The following is a 12,990-nucleotide window of genomic DNA, read 5'->3' as shown; positions in this document are numbered from 1 at the left end:
GGGTTCTGTTAAACTGTTAAACGGCATGAGCAGACCCTAGTGTAGGAAGGGAATGAGGTGCATAATTCATTACTGCAATGCCAGTCTCACTAAGGATAAAGTATCTGTGCACTGAAAACTGGAGGCCTTGGGAAATCAGGGAAGATGTGTGTGAACCTATGTTTCCTCAATTTATCTAAGTCCCAGTAATAACTCCTAAAGGATGCTCAGGAAATATTTTCTGGAGATCCTTAAAAGTCCAGCATAGACTATGTTCTTCATCATATGGGCATATTACTTTCCTTTACTAAGAAAAGATCAACCTGGGGGGGGGGGGGGTTTAGAAGGTAAAGGTGGTCATCTCTCTGTGAATAGTTTAAATTTGGCTGGAATCCTGGAAAGCTCAACAGATTTGGAAGAGATTTGAACCACCTTGGGGCCTCTTTCACTTTAAAGTATGACCATAATTGGACCGTTAAACTAAACTATTTTTGCTGTAATGGTGTTTTTTTTTCCTTGGCTATAAAGTATGGGCTTTTCCTGATTTTATCTAAGATAACACAGTAGAGATGTAAATTATTTCTTGCTGTGCAGCAGAGTTACCTCCCTTGAAGCTCACTTTCTGCTTCATTTCCCCTACAAATGTGTGTTAAAATTGGAGGGTAATACATGTATGTTTTATGACTCAAATTAGTTAAAGGAATTTTGTAATGCTAAGTTTCAACTGGGGAGGTGGTCAGAAGGTTGGGTTTTGGGTTAACCCCCTTGAAAGTCCCTCTTATGATCTATCGTTGACCATATCTTAATATTCAACTGAAATGTGCATGCTATAAATTAGGTGGCATCAAGCATATTTTTTCATAGTTTATATTTTCTTCCTTTCAGGTAATGGGTAATAGCTCTACTTTAATTGTTTCTTCATCTAGGTTCTTTTTTTTTTTCTGATCAAATATGATTGTGATGATAACTACTACAGTTTTCCTATTAATCCCTCAGTGGATTTATTGTACAATTTCTTAAGATTTTTTTTTACTTGCAATGTTAGACTTTGTTTGTCTGTTCAAATGTATTCTTGAAGTACTTTTTAAAAATTACAAATAAAAAACAAGTAAAGATTTACAAAAAAATTCTTAAGAGGTGCTTTTCTTTTCTTACAAACTGATTTCTTGGTATCTCGTGTTATCCACAGCATAAAGGAGAGACAAACAAAAGCAGACCACAAGATAAGGAACTGTGGTGAGGAATGGCAGCAACAAACAAACATAAATGTACAAGAACAATTGGTTCGTATCTTCCCTGATTTTTCTCATATAAACTGAAGTGGGAAGGAAGAACGTTCTTGCTTTTAGACAAAGAAGCCATCTCTAAGATATGGCTGCAAATGAGTTGTCAGATATCAGAACAATTGCTATGGTGTTTTTTTTTCTACCAGAACAATTGAAATCTTTCTTAGATTCCAAAAGTGTGGTGGTATTTTTGTCAGCAATTCAATAGGCCTCAGGTTTTGATTTGTTATTATTAGGCACAGTCTGATACACGACACGCTAGTTTCTTTATTTTTGGTTGCCTAATATCTACTTATTTTGTTCTGCCTCCCCCCAATTATGTTTTCACAGAAGGAATGGAACTCATTTTATTTATCTTTCTAAATAATTTAAGATGAATTTTAAAAGCCCGGCGCATGCCGAAACCAAGAGATATGTGAATATTTCAGGCCGGTGAGCGCCGAGCACATTTTAAAACATAGCTGCATATGCGTGTATCTCCCGCTGTGCATACAAATGAAAAGTTCCGAAAGGGGGGGGGGGGCGGCGTGGGTGTGGTCTGGGCAGGACACGGGCGTTCCTGGATTTCAACTTGAAATGTGCGTATAAATACTTGCGTGCACGAACGCATGCCAGGATCCCCTGGCATGCGTTCGTGCCATGTAGTTTTCTGCTATGGAGTATAAACAAGTAATACAGAAAAATAGATCAATAGGGTTTTAAGGGAAGGGGCTAACAGGGGAAACAGGAGATGATTAAACTAGGGTGGTTTGGAAGTCCTATCCTTTACCTGGGCGAACTGGCGCTCGTATCTTCTAAAATCCCCAATTTACCGGTAGAAGCAGCATTTGCATGCATAGGTGCATGCCTACTTAATATTATGCACATGTATGCGTGCATTCAGTCTATTTTATAACACATGCACATATACATGTATATATTATAAAATGGCCGCAGCCCACGAATGCACACATATGTGTGCCCGCGTGCCTGTTTAAAAGTCACCGTCTTTGGTGTATATTTTATTTTCTTTGACTGTGATGCTAAACATTTCCCATGTGCAAAGTAATTCCTGCTTTGTACTTGTAAAAAATTGCAATAAATAAAAAGTTTAAAAAAATGTAAAAGTAACACACAAATGGTAAATAAACATGAAAATGGAACATTTTATTAAAAAATTGTACTGGTCAATATAGAAATTAGAGATGTGAATTGGAACCGGAATCGGCTCGGATTCCGGTTACGATTCACATCGTGTTTTTTTTTCGTCCGGCCCGATCGAGGTTTTGTTTATCAGCTGCGCCTGAGCCGATAAACAAAAAACCCACCCCGACCCTTTAAAACTAACCCCTTAGCTTCCCCCACCCTCCCGACCCCCCCAAAAACATTTTACAGGTACCTGGTGGTCCAGTGGGGGTCCCGGGAGCGATCTCCCGCTTCCGGACCATCCTCCCGCTCCCGGGCCGTCGGCTGCCACTAATCAAAATGGCGCCAATGGCCCTTTGCCCTTACCATGTGACAGGGTATCGGTGCCATTGGCCGGCCCCTGTCACATGGTAGGAGCACTGGATGGCCGGCACCATCTTTAAAAAATGGTGCCGGCCATAATGGATGGCTGGCGCCATCTTTAAAAATGGCACGTGCCATCCAGTGCTCCTACCATGTGACGGGGCCGGCCAATGGCAAGGATACCCTGTCACATGGTAAGGGCAAAGGGCCATTGGCGCCATTTTGATTAGTGGCATCCGATGGCCCGGGAGCCGGAGGTTGTATTTCTGTACGGGAAAACGATTCGAGTTTAGGAGGTCGTTCCCGGACCCCCGCTGGACTTTTGGCAAGTCTTGTGGGGGTCAGGAGGCCCCCCCCAAGCTGGCCAAAAGTCCCTGGGGGTCCAGCGGGGGTCCGGGAGCGATCTCCTACGCTCCTGACGTCGGGGGACAAAAAAACAAAATGGCGCCGGCGCTACCTTTGCCCTGTCATATGACAGGGCAAAGGTAGCGCCGGCGCCATTTCTACAACGCACCGCAGGCCCGAGAGTAAAAGATCACACGGGACCCTCCCTCTGGACCCCAGGTAATTTAAGGCATTTTGGGGGGGGTTCGGGAGGGTGGGAGATTTATTTTAAAGGGTCGGGGTGGGTTTTAGGGATGTTTTAGTGTGCCGGTTTTCCCGCCCTCCCCCGATTTACACGATATTTTAAAAAACAAAACCGCGACGATAAGATTCCCTCCCCCCCCCAGCCGAAATCGATCGTTAAGACGATCGATCACACGATTCACATCTCTATTAGATACCCAGTCTTAACGTGGTCTTCGGTGCTATTATGGGCAATAAATGTTTATATTTATGCGCCCTCACCAAAACGCCTTTCATTTCACTTTGGCATTGGCCTGCGTGCCCAGGCTGCCCCAGCATTTTCCCAGCGTCTTTGTCCTTTTGCTCCCAGAGCTGAAGCCATTCCTCCTGCCAGAAACGCTCTCCTGCTGTTCTGCTTGATGCAGCTTTTGTCCTTGGTCTTCTCTCTCATTGCTCATTGGCCGGCCTCACACCCATGACTCAGGGGATATATATTATCAGGAGCAACGACTGATGAAAACATACTACAGCACTCAGACCATGCCGCTCAGCCGCTCTTGCTCTCTTCTTGTGGTCTACTGATGTTATCAGAACCCCTTGGTACCCAAACAACCGCACAATATGCATTTCATCCTCCATTATCCCGCATATAAATGCTCCAAAATATAAATGCTGCTTTTCAGCGTTCCCACAGCAATATCACTTCTGAGTGCTGCATGAAAAAAAAAATATGAAATTCAAGCAACTGAATCTAGTATTATGAACAATACCTGCCTGCTGAAGTAGCCAATCAGCATATGACATTTGCTTCACTTCCAGCATTCAGTTTTATCTACAATATTTATCATCGCTATGTGACTGTTTAGCCATCCGGCCTACTTCCTTCATGCTGATTGGACAATTTCAATACAGCGTGCAACCAGGGGGAAAAAAAAATATCTGTATAGTTCCCTGCCATTGATAACAGCAAAAGATGAAATCTGAAAAAGAAAAAAAATGTGTCGAATTGCCTTCAGAGCAGCCCCACAAAAAAGGACTTTGAACACTTCAGCGTTTAAAACTGTTTAAGCTATTTATGCTCTTTCAGAAGCTTCTGTCACAATATGAATTGATACTTGAAACCCAGCCATGACAGTCACTGATGATGTAACCTAGAGCCAATCGTTAGATTAAATCATAGGCAACTTGTCTGCCACTTGATCACTTTGGTTTGAGATGCTGGCATGTTAAGAAATCACACAATTAAACTAGAAACTGTTGTCTGTTTTTAAAACATGGTTTCAGAAGTTCAGCTGAAGGCGTTTCATGTAGATTTCATAGAGTACATGCATTAGCTCTTTAAAAAATATATCATCATCCTTATTATTTTTTAGGGTTATTTCTTATTGCTTAAATATTTGAATATAATAGTAACCTTATATTGTACAAAAATGAAAAAAGCATGAAGCAACTATGAATGAAGCCACAAGTATGAAAAAGCACTATTAAAAAAATGCATCCTCTTCAGGGTCTATAAAAATAAGGAAACACCACATTTGAAGTCTGACAGTTGGACCCTGCAGTGTCCACTTTATATTAAAAAGTCTCAATGACAGGACAAAATTTAGATCTCTTTTTGCCCATTGGTTCCCCTGGTGACCTTCTCACAGCATCACAGTGTGGCGCGAACCCAGTTTGACCCTACCTTTATGTGCATTATTTTATAGAGACAGGAGTTGCTTACATTCTGGGCTATTGTCTTTGCAGACAGGAAATCAAGTATTCTAGAACTTCTCCTGCCGAGAACTCTTCATGCACGTGGCATTTTCTTTTCAATCTCTTCCCCCTCTCTCACCGATCTTAAAATCCTCTCCTTTGCCGTGCTGAAAGCTCCTCCCCCCCACCCGAAAATACTACCAAGGACAGCTCAAATGAGCAACTTCAGACTTCTGACAAATACTCCCATAACTCTTAGCAAACAGCCCCTTTTGCACACAGATCCATAACTAATAATAATACTCTTTATTAAGCTTGCCTTTGAAATGATATGCCTAACGAAAACCAGCTCTCTGTGCTCTTTTAATTACAATAAATCACCTTCATTATGATCTATGATTCAATATAGCACACCTAATGCTTAGCTACCTAGGATACTGCAGTAATGAGGATGAAGAGCAGAAACATTGCCAGGGAAGTAATTTACACACACAGCGAACATTTCTACAGTACCCCACTGCTTTTCAACATGAATTTCAACAACTTTTACCTTACCTTACTGTTCATAACAATGCAATGGAAGAGGAGGGGGAAAAAAAGACTGAAAAATGCTGTTTACACAAACAGTTGCCTGAATACATCCCCTGGCATGGAGAGAGAAAAAAAAATTCCTTGCACGGCAATCATTTCTCTATAAATGTATAAAAGTATTTTACCAGCCTGTGTAACAAATCAGGGATGATGCTATAGGGCTGTCGTGCGTCAGTACCTAGGGACTGCATGTCAAAGTCAACTTCCCAGGCAATTCCCCAGGACGTGTGCTGTGCACATTCTTCTCTAAGGTGTGAAAATCTGATTTTCCAAAATGGATCAGTAATTCTCTGCAAAAAGGGGGGAGGGGGAAGAGGATCAATAAATCTTTGCTAAATAGATTGTAAAGGGAAAAAAAATTATTCTTCCACCGACAGCACATTAGGATCTTTCAAACAATTTCAATAAACTAAGGACAAACCTGTTTCTCTACTAGCTACTTTTGACTTCTGCTGTATTTCTGTAATCTTGTATTATTCTGCGACGCGCTTGCATTTATATTTGCTAAGCAATGTCCCAGGCTGATGCTGATATATGGAGTGATGATACAACAATGTTCGAGCATGGGTAAGAAGAGGAAATGCTTAGATACTTATGACCTGATATATGACACACGGCAATATATCTATGTGTACATAGGGATACATTTTCATAGAGCCACGGAACAGCTGAAGACAGCCTATTTGCAGGATAATTTTCATCCACAACCCAGCCAGCTCTAGGTCATGGCTAAAAATGAGCTCAAATTACCTTTGCCGGCTGTCCACTGAGAGAGTGCAGGAAAATGTATATTTGAGGATCTACCCAACTCCTTGAGATCCTCTCAATCCCACTCCAAAGTCCCAATGGTAAAACAAACTCCCTCCTCTGCCCCAACCCACGAAATCCTGATCTTCATCCCTCAAACCCTCTACCCCCTTCCCAAAGACCTGATGGTAACAGAAAGCCTCAACCCCTCCCAGAGACCTGGTCTATCTCACTCCACCATCAATGGTAAAAGAGCCCTCTCTAGCTGATAGCCCCCCCCCCATGATAGCATGAGGAAATAATTTTGCCTCCTTCTTGCTCCAGGGCACAGTTCCAAATGCCACCGGTAGAAGATGAACAATTTCTATTACCACTGGAGTTTTGAGAAATGGAGGGAAGGAGATTGGGGCTCTGGAAAACTTTCTTTCATCACAGATTTAGTTACTCCTCTTTCCAAACTTGTGCTTAAGACAGCTTAAAATTCAAGCACAGTAGGCAGATCCCTGCCGCAGAGGGCTTACAATGTATATTGGTACCTGAGGCAATGGAGGGTTAGGTGGCTTGCCCAAACTCACAAAGAAGGTCAGTGGGAGAAGCAGGATTTGAACCCTGGTTTCCCTAGCTCTCAGCCCACTGATCTAGTCACTAGGCTACTCCCCATGGCAGCCACTGGAGTGGAGATGGTTGGGTTCAGCATCAGGGAGCTAGATTTATGCCAGCAATTGCCGCACCTAGTTTTGGAGGCCAAGCTAGGCAACTAGTTCTGAAAATCATCACTAGCCACCTAACCCTCTTACCCCGATCTAAACTTCCTCCCCTTGGGACCACTGATGAGCAGTTGCTCAGCCCCAGCCAATTTGCATAGGGGCTGATCTGGCCACCTAATCACCTAATGCCATTGCAAGGTGGCTAGATCCCTTTGAAAATTTATCTTATATAATTTAAACAGTGTTATATATAAGAACATAAGATTTGCCATACCGGGTCAGACAAAAGTTCCATCAAGCCCAGTCTCCTGCTTCCAACAGTGGCCAATTCAGATCACAAGTCCCTGGCAGGAACCCAAAAGGTAAATAGATTCCAAGCTCCTTATCCAAAGGCCAAGCAGACTACCTTTATAATGGTTATTGGACTTTTCTTCCAGGAATTTGTCCAAACCTTTTTTAAATGCAGTTACACTAATAGCTTTCACCATATCTACCAGCAACAAATTCCAAATTTTATGCATTGAATAAAAAAATATTTTTCCTATTTGTCTTAAATGTATTACTAAATAATTTCATTGAATGTCCCCTAGTCTTCGTTCTTTTTGAAAGAGTAAACAGATTTGTGTTTACCCAGTCTGCTCCACTCATTATTTTAGAGACCTCTATCACATCTCCCCTCAGCTGTCTCTTCTCCAAGCTGATGAGCCTTAATCTCTTTAGCCTTCCTCATAGGGAAATTGTACCATTCCCTTTATCATTGAGGTCACCCTTCTATGCACAGTTTTCTAATTCTGCTTTATCTTTTTTAATATGTGGTGACCAGAACTGCACACAATACTCAAGGAGCAGTCTCACCATGGAGCAATACAGAGGCATTATGATATTCTTGTTTTATTTTCCATTTCTTTCCCAATAATTCCTAGCATTGTATTTGCTGTCTTGGCCACCGCCACACACTGAGCAGAGGATTTCAACATATGCACTGATTCTGCAGGTGCTGTGTGTGTGCTGGGCAGCGCACACCACACCCATGATGATGCCTAGATCCTTTTCCTGGGTCGTAACTCTCAATGTGGAACTTCGCAATGTGTAGCTATAATTTGGATTGCTCTTCCCTAGATGCGTCATTTTGCACTTGCCCACATTAAATTTCATCTGCCATTTAGAAGCCCCACTCTCCCAGTCTTCCAAGGTCCTATTGCAATTTTTCACAGTCCTCTTGTGATTTAATTCCTTTGAATAATTTTGTATCAGCAGCAAATTTGATCACCTCACTCATCATTCCCATATCTAGGTCAGTTTTAAATATTGTAAAAAGCAGTGATCCTAGTACAGATCCCTGGGGCACCCCATTATTCACCTGTCTCCATTGAGTTAATTGACCATTTAGCCCTACTCTGTTGCGGTCCCGACCGCTTCCCTCCTGTTAGGGCTCAGGCCCGCCTACCTCCACTTCAGTAGTCGCCGCATTCCGCCCGCTCCGGACCCCGGGGGCTTCTCTCACTCCACGTGGCGGCCACCATTACGGGCCTGCTCCCCTCCGGTCTCGCGCATGTGCGAGGACGTCCGTCTTGAGCGTCCAGCTCCCGGAAGCCCGGCCCCGCCCTCGCAGCTGACGTCACGCCTGATTCCCAATATAACCGGCGCTCAGACTCCCTCTCAATGCCTTGCAACGAGGTTCACAACCTCTTAGTTGCTTCCAGTTGCGTTCCTGTTGGTCTCCACGTTGCCTGCTTCTGACTCCGGTTTGCTTCTGACTCCGCTTCAGCCCGCTGCCTGCCTCTGACTCCGGTTTGCCTCTGACTCCGCTTCAGCCCGCTGCCTGCCTCTGACTCTGGTTTGCTTCTGACCCCGCTAAAGCCTGCGGCCTGCTTCAGACTCCAGTTTGCTTCTGCCCCCGCTTCAGCCCACTGCCTGCCTCTGACAACGGTTTGCTACAGACTCCGCAGCCGCCCGCTGCCCTGCCTTCAGCCGGCCCTCGGCTCTGCGCAGCCTGCCTTCCGGGTACCTTGGACTTCCTATTCACTCTGCCTGCTCCGGTCCCGGCCTACGCCCCACCACAGCCTTCTGGACATTCTGCAAACAGCTCCCAGTCCTAAGGACCCGGGACCCTACGGGCTCCTCCCGGGGGGTCCCTGTTTCCTGGGTGAACCCTTCTAGCTTGTGGCTCCGCCTCCCGGCCTACCCTGTCTCCCTAGGTAGGTCGGCCCAAGGGTCCACTATCCTCTCCAGCAGCATCAAACTGCAACATACTCTCTGTTTTCTGTCTTTTAATCAGTTCTCAATCCACAATAGAACATTTCCTTCTATCCCATGACTTTTGAATTTCCTCAAGAGACTCTCTTGAGGTACTTTGTCAAACGTTTTCTGAAAATCCAGATATGCTATATCAACTGGCTTACCTTTATCCACATGTTTATTCATGCCTTCAAATAAATGTAGCAAATTGGTGAGGCAAGAAACTATGTTGACCTATATGTTCAATAATTTTGTTCTTTAGAATAGTTTCAACCATTTTTCTTGGTACTAACATCAGGGACACCACTCTGTAGTTTTCTGGATCACCACTGGAACCATTTTTAAAAATTGCATTATATTGATTACCCTCCAATCTTCAGGTACCATAGAGGATTTTCATGATACTTTACAGTAGGTCTGCAATTTCATTTTTCATTTATTTCAGCACTCTGGGATGTATACCATTTTAATCCAGCTGATTTTCTACTCTTTAGTTTGCCAGTTTGACCTCAGACTTCTAGATTCACTGAGATTTATTTCAGTTCCTCTGAAATATCTCCTTTAAATATCACTTCTGGCATGGGTATCTGACTTATATCTTACATAGAAATAGAAATATAACATCAGAAAAAGACCATATGGCTCGTCTAGTCTGTCCGTCCGTCCAATTAATTTAGCAATTTAATTCCCATTACTTCCTTAGAGATCCCTGTATTTATTCCATCCTTTCTTGAATTCATTTACTGTTTTCGTTCCACACATCCACCACCATCTCTGTAAAGAAATATTTCCTAAGATTACTTCTGAGTTTACTCCCTTTCAACCTCATCTCATGACCCCTTATTCTAGATCCTCCTTTCCATTGAAAAAGGCTCACATCCTATGCATAAAAACCTTTGATATATGTGAATGTCTCTATTATATCTCACCTATCTTGTCATTCTTCTAGGGTATGCATGTTTAGATCTTTAAGTCTATCCCCATATGCTATAGAACAAAGATCACTGACCATTTTAGTAGCCACCCTCTGTACCGACTCCATCCTTTTGAAGGTGTATTCTCAAGAATTATACACAGTATTCCAAGAGAATTCTTTCTTAGTAAAGGATTCATTTAATTTCTTCATTATGGCCTTGTCTTCACTTAGCGCCCATTTTATCCCAGATCATTTAATGGGCCAACTGATTCCTTCACAGACTTTTTGCTTCAAATGTACCTGAAAAAGGTTTTATTATGAGTTTTTGCTTCCACAGTAAGTTTTTCAAATTCTGTCTTTGCTTTTCTTATCAGTGCTTTGCATCTAACTTGCCAGTGCTTATGCTGTCTCCTATTTTCTTCATTCCAATCTATTTTCCATTTTTTGTAAGATGTTCTTTTGGCTAAAATAGCCTCAATCACCTCAACTTTTAACCATGCCAGCAGTTGTTTGGCAGTCCTTCCACCTTTTTTTATGCATATTTTTTTATGTATGTATATACACACACTATGGGGCAGATTTTAAAAGCCTTACGCACGTAGGGGGGGGGGGTTACACGTGCCAAGCCTATTTTGCATAGGCCCGGTGATGCGCGCAAGCCCTGGGACGCGCGTATGTCCTGGGGCTTTGTGAAGGGGTGGGCAGGACGGGGGCGGGAATGAGGCCTCCGGTACAGCGGCCGTGCAGGGGGATCACGTGCCAGCACTTGGCTGGCGTGCGCAACCTACGCCTGCCCAGAGGCAGGCGCAACTTATGGAACAAAGGTTAAGAGGGGGTAGAAGGAAAGTTCCCTCCGAGGCCGCTCGTACGCATTTTAAAACCTACACCCGCGTGTAGGTATTAAAATCCAGCCATATATTTACAAATACACACACACATGTAAAAAATACAGAATTTCTATTGCCATAAGGCAGTATAACTGTGGCAGCACTATGATGATGTGCTGTGGGGTTCCCAACCCCCAGGCACTACATTTACAATGGGAAAGGTCAAGGATGCTCAAAATAAAAATATTATTAGTGGCCATGGTTTCTTCAAGCATAAGCAGTGGTGACAGTAGGTCAGCTTCCCTTAACTCACCTGCCACTATCCTAATAAAAAAGGAGGAGAAGAATGGGTCTTTCAGCTGCTCAGGCACGTCCTCCTTCTTCCCCTGCCAGGGCTTGACTGGCACACATAACCACGTTGTTGAAAGCATGACACTGGAACCCCTCAGGGGAGGAGAAGAAAGTGCCCAAGTTGCTACAAGGCCCATTCTCCTCCTCCTGTATTAGAACAGTGGTGGGTGAGTGAATGAATCATAGATTATCGGAGAGGGGGAGAAAATAAACCAGAGAACACAGTAGGGATGGAGTTAAAGAACTGGAGATCAAAACTGGGGGATGGGAAGGGGGTAAGGAGTTGATGGACTGGGGATCACCATGGGAGGGGAAAGAGTAAATGGGCTGGGGGGAAGGAATGAACAGTTCATGGATTTTTGGAGTGGGGGGGGGGGGAAGGCTTGAACGAACGGGGTATCGCTGGTTGGGTGGGGAAGGAGTGAATAGACCAGGGATCACCTGGGGTTGGAAGGAGTAAATGGACTGGGAATTGCTGGGCAGGGGAGAAGGAGTGAATGGACCAGGAATCACAGGGGGTGGGGAGAAAGAGTGAATGGACCAGGGATCACTGTGGGGAGAGAGGGAGTAAATGAACTGGGCATTGCCATGGGGAGAACCTAGGCTTCTCTATTAATCTCCAGTCTACTTCACCCCACATGTGACCAATACACTACTCACCCAAGTTGTCCAGTGCCAGTATTGCACGCATGTGTGTGAATGCATGTAGAAGACAGAGAATGTGTTTGTGTGTGTTTGCAAGTGCGAGAGAGTACATATGCATGATTGCATGTGTGAGAGATATGTGTGTGTGTGTGTGTGTGTGTGTGTGTGTGAATGGCATGTAAGAGAGTTCATATGCATGCATGTGTGTGAGAGTTTGTGTGTGTGAGTGTATGTGAGAGACAGCATGTGTGTGTGACTGATGTGAGAGAGATAGTGCATGTGTGTGTGTGTGATTGGCATGTGAGAGAGCGTGTGCATGCATTTATGATTGCATGTGAGAGAGAGAAAACATGCGTGAATGATTGCATGTGGGAGAGTGTGCATGTATGATTGTTTATGGGAAAGAGCATGCATGTGTGATGATGGCATGTGTGAGACAGAGAGCGTGTTTGATTGCATGTGGGGGAGAGCGAGAGCAAGTTTGTGTGTGTGTGATTGCATGTGGAAGAGAGAGAGTGTGTGTATGTGAGAAAGGTGAAAGTTTGTGTCCTTCTCCTATCCCAACTAATTTATGACAAACTGTATTTCCTCATCCTCGGATGGGCTTTTACTACTACTTATTACTATAATTATGTGTCACAGCAGATTACTCTGCAATGCCAGGAATAAGGCTGTTTTGCATAAGACTCAATATGTACGGGCTTTCAATGGATTGCTGATATTTGCATATGTTAGGGGGTGGACGTACGTATGTCCACAGGTTATAAAATACTGCAGTAGGTTTCTGTGCACCCATATAAGCACGTGTAATGGACATATTTTCCTTAGATTTAAAGCATTATTTTGTTCATTTCCACAGTTTTCTGTGATTGGGAATAGATTATTTTTCAATTAACTGTATGTACAAAATCATTTTTTCTACTTATTTTATAAACATATGAATGTATATTGTA

At 43.5% G+C, this 12,990-nt stretch overlaps 1 protein-coding gene across 2 annotated transcripts in view; it reads right to left on the bottom strand.

Moving 5' to 3' along the window:
* The window catches only part of POU6F2 (POU class 6 homeobox 2), a 1,096,545-nt gene that overhangs the window by 947,401 nt on the left and 136,154 nt on the right, over nt 1-12,990 (bottom strand). The window lies entirely within an intron of this gene.

This window comes from Rhinatrema bivittatum, chromosome 2 (genome assembly GCF_901001135.1).
Source record: "Rhinatrema bivittatum chromosome 2, aRhiBiv1.1, whole genome shotgun sequence".
In the NCBI taxonomy this organism is placed as follows: Eukaryota; Metazoa; Chordata; class Amphibia; order Gymnophiona; family Rhinatrematidae; genus Rhinatrema; species Rhinatrema bivittatum.
The sequence above is the reverse complement of the archived record's forward strand: the minus strand, read 5'-3'. Positions and strand labels throughout refer to the sequence as shown.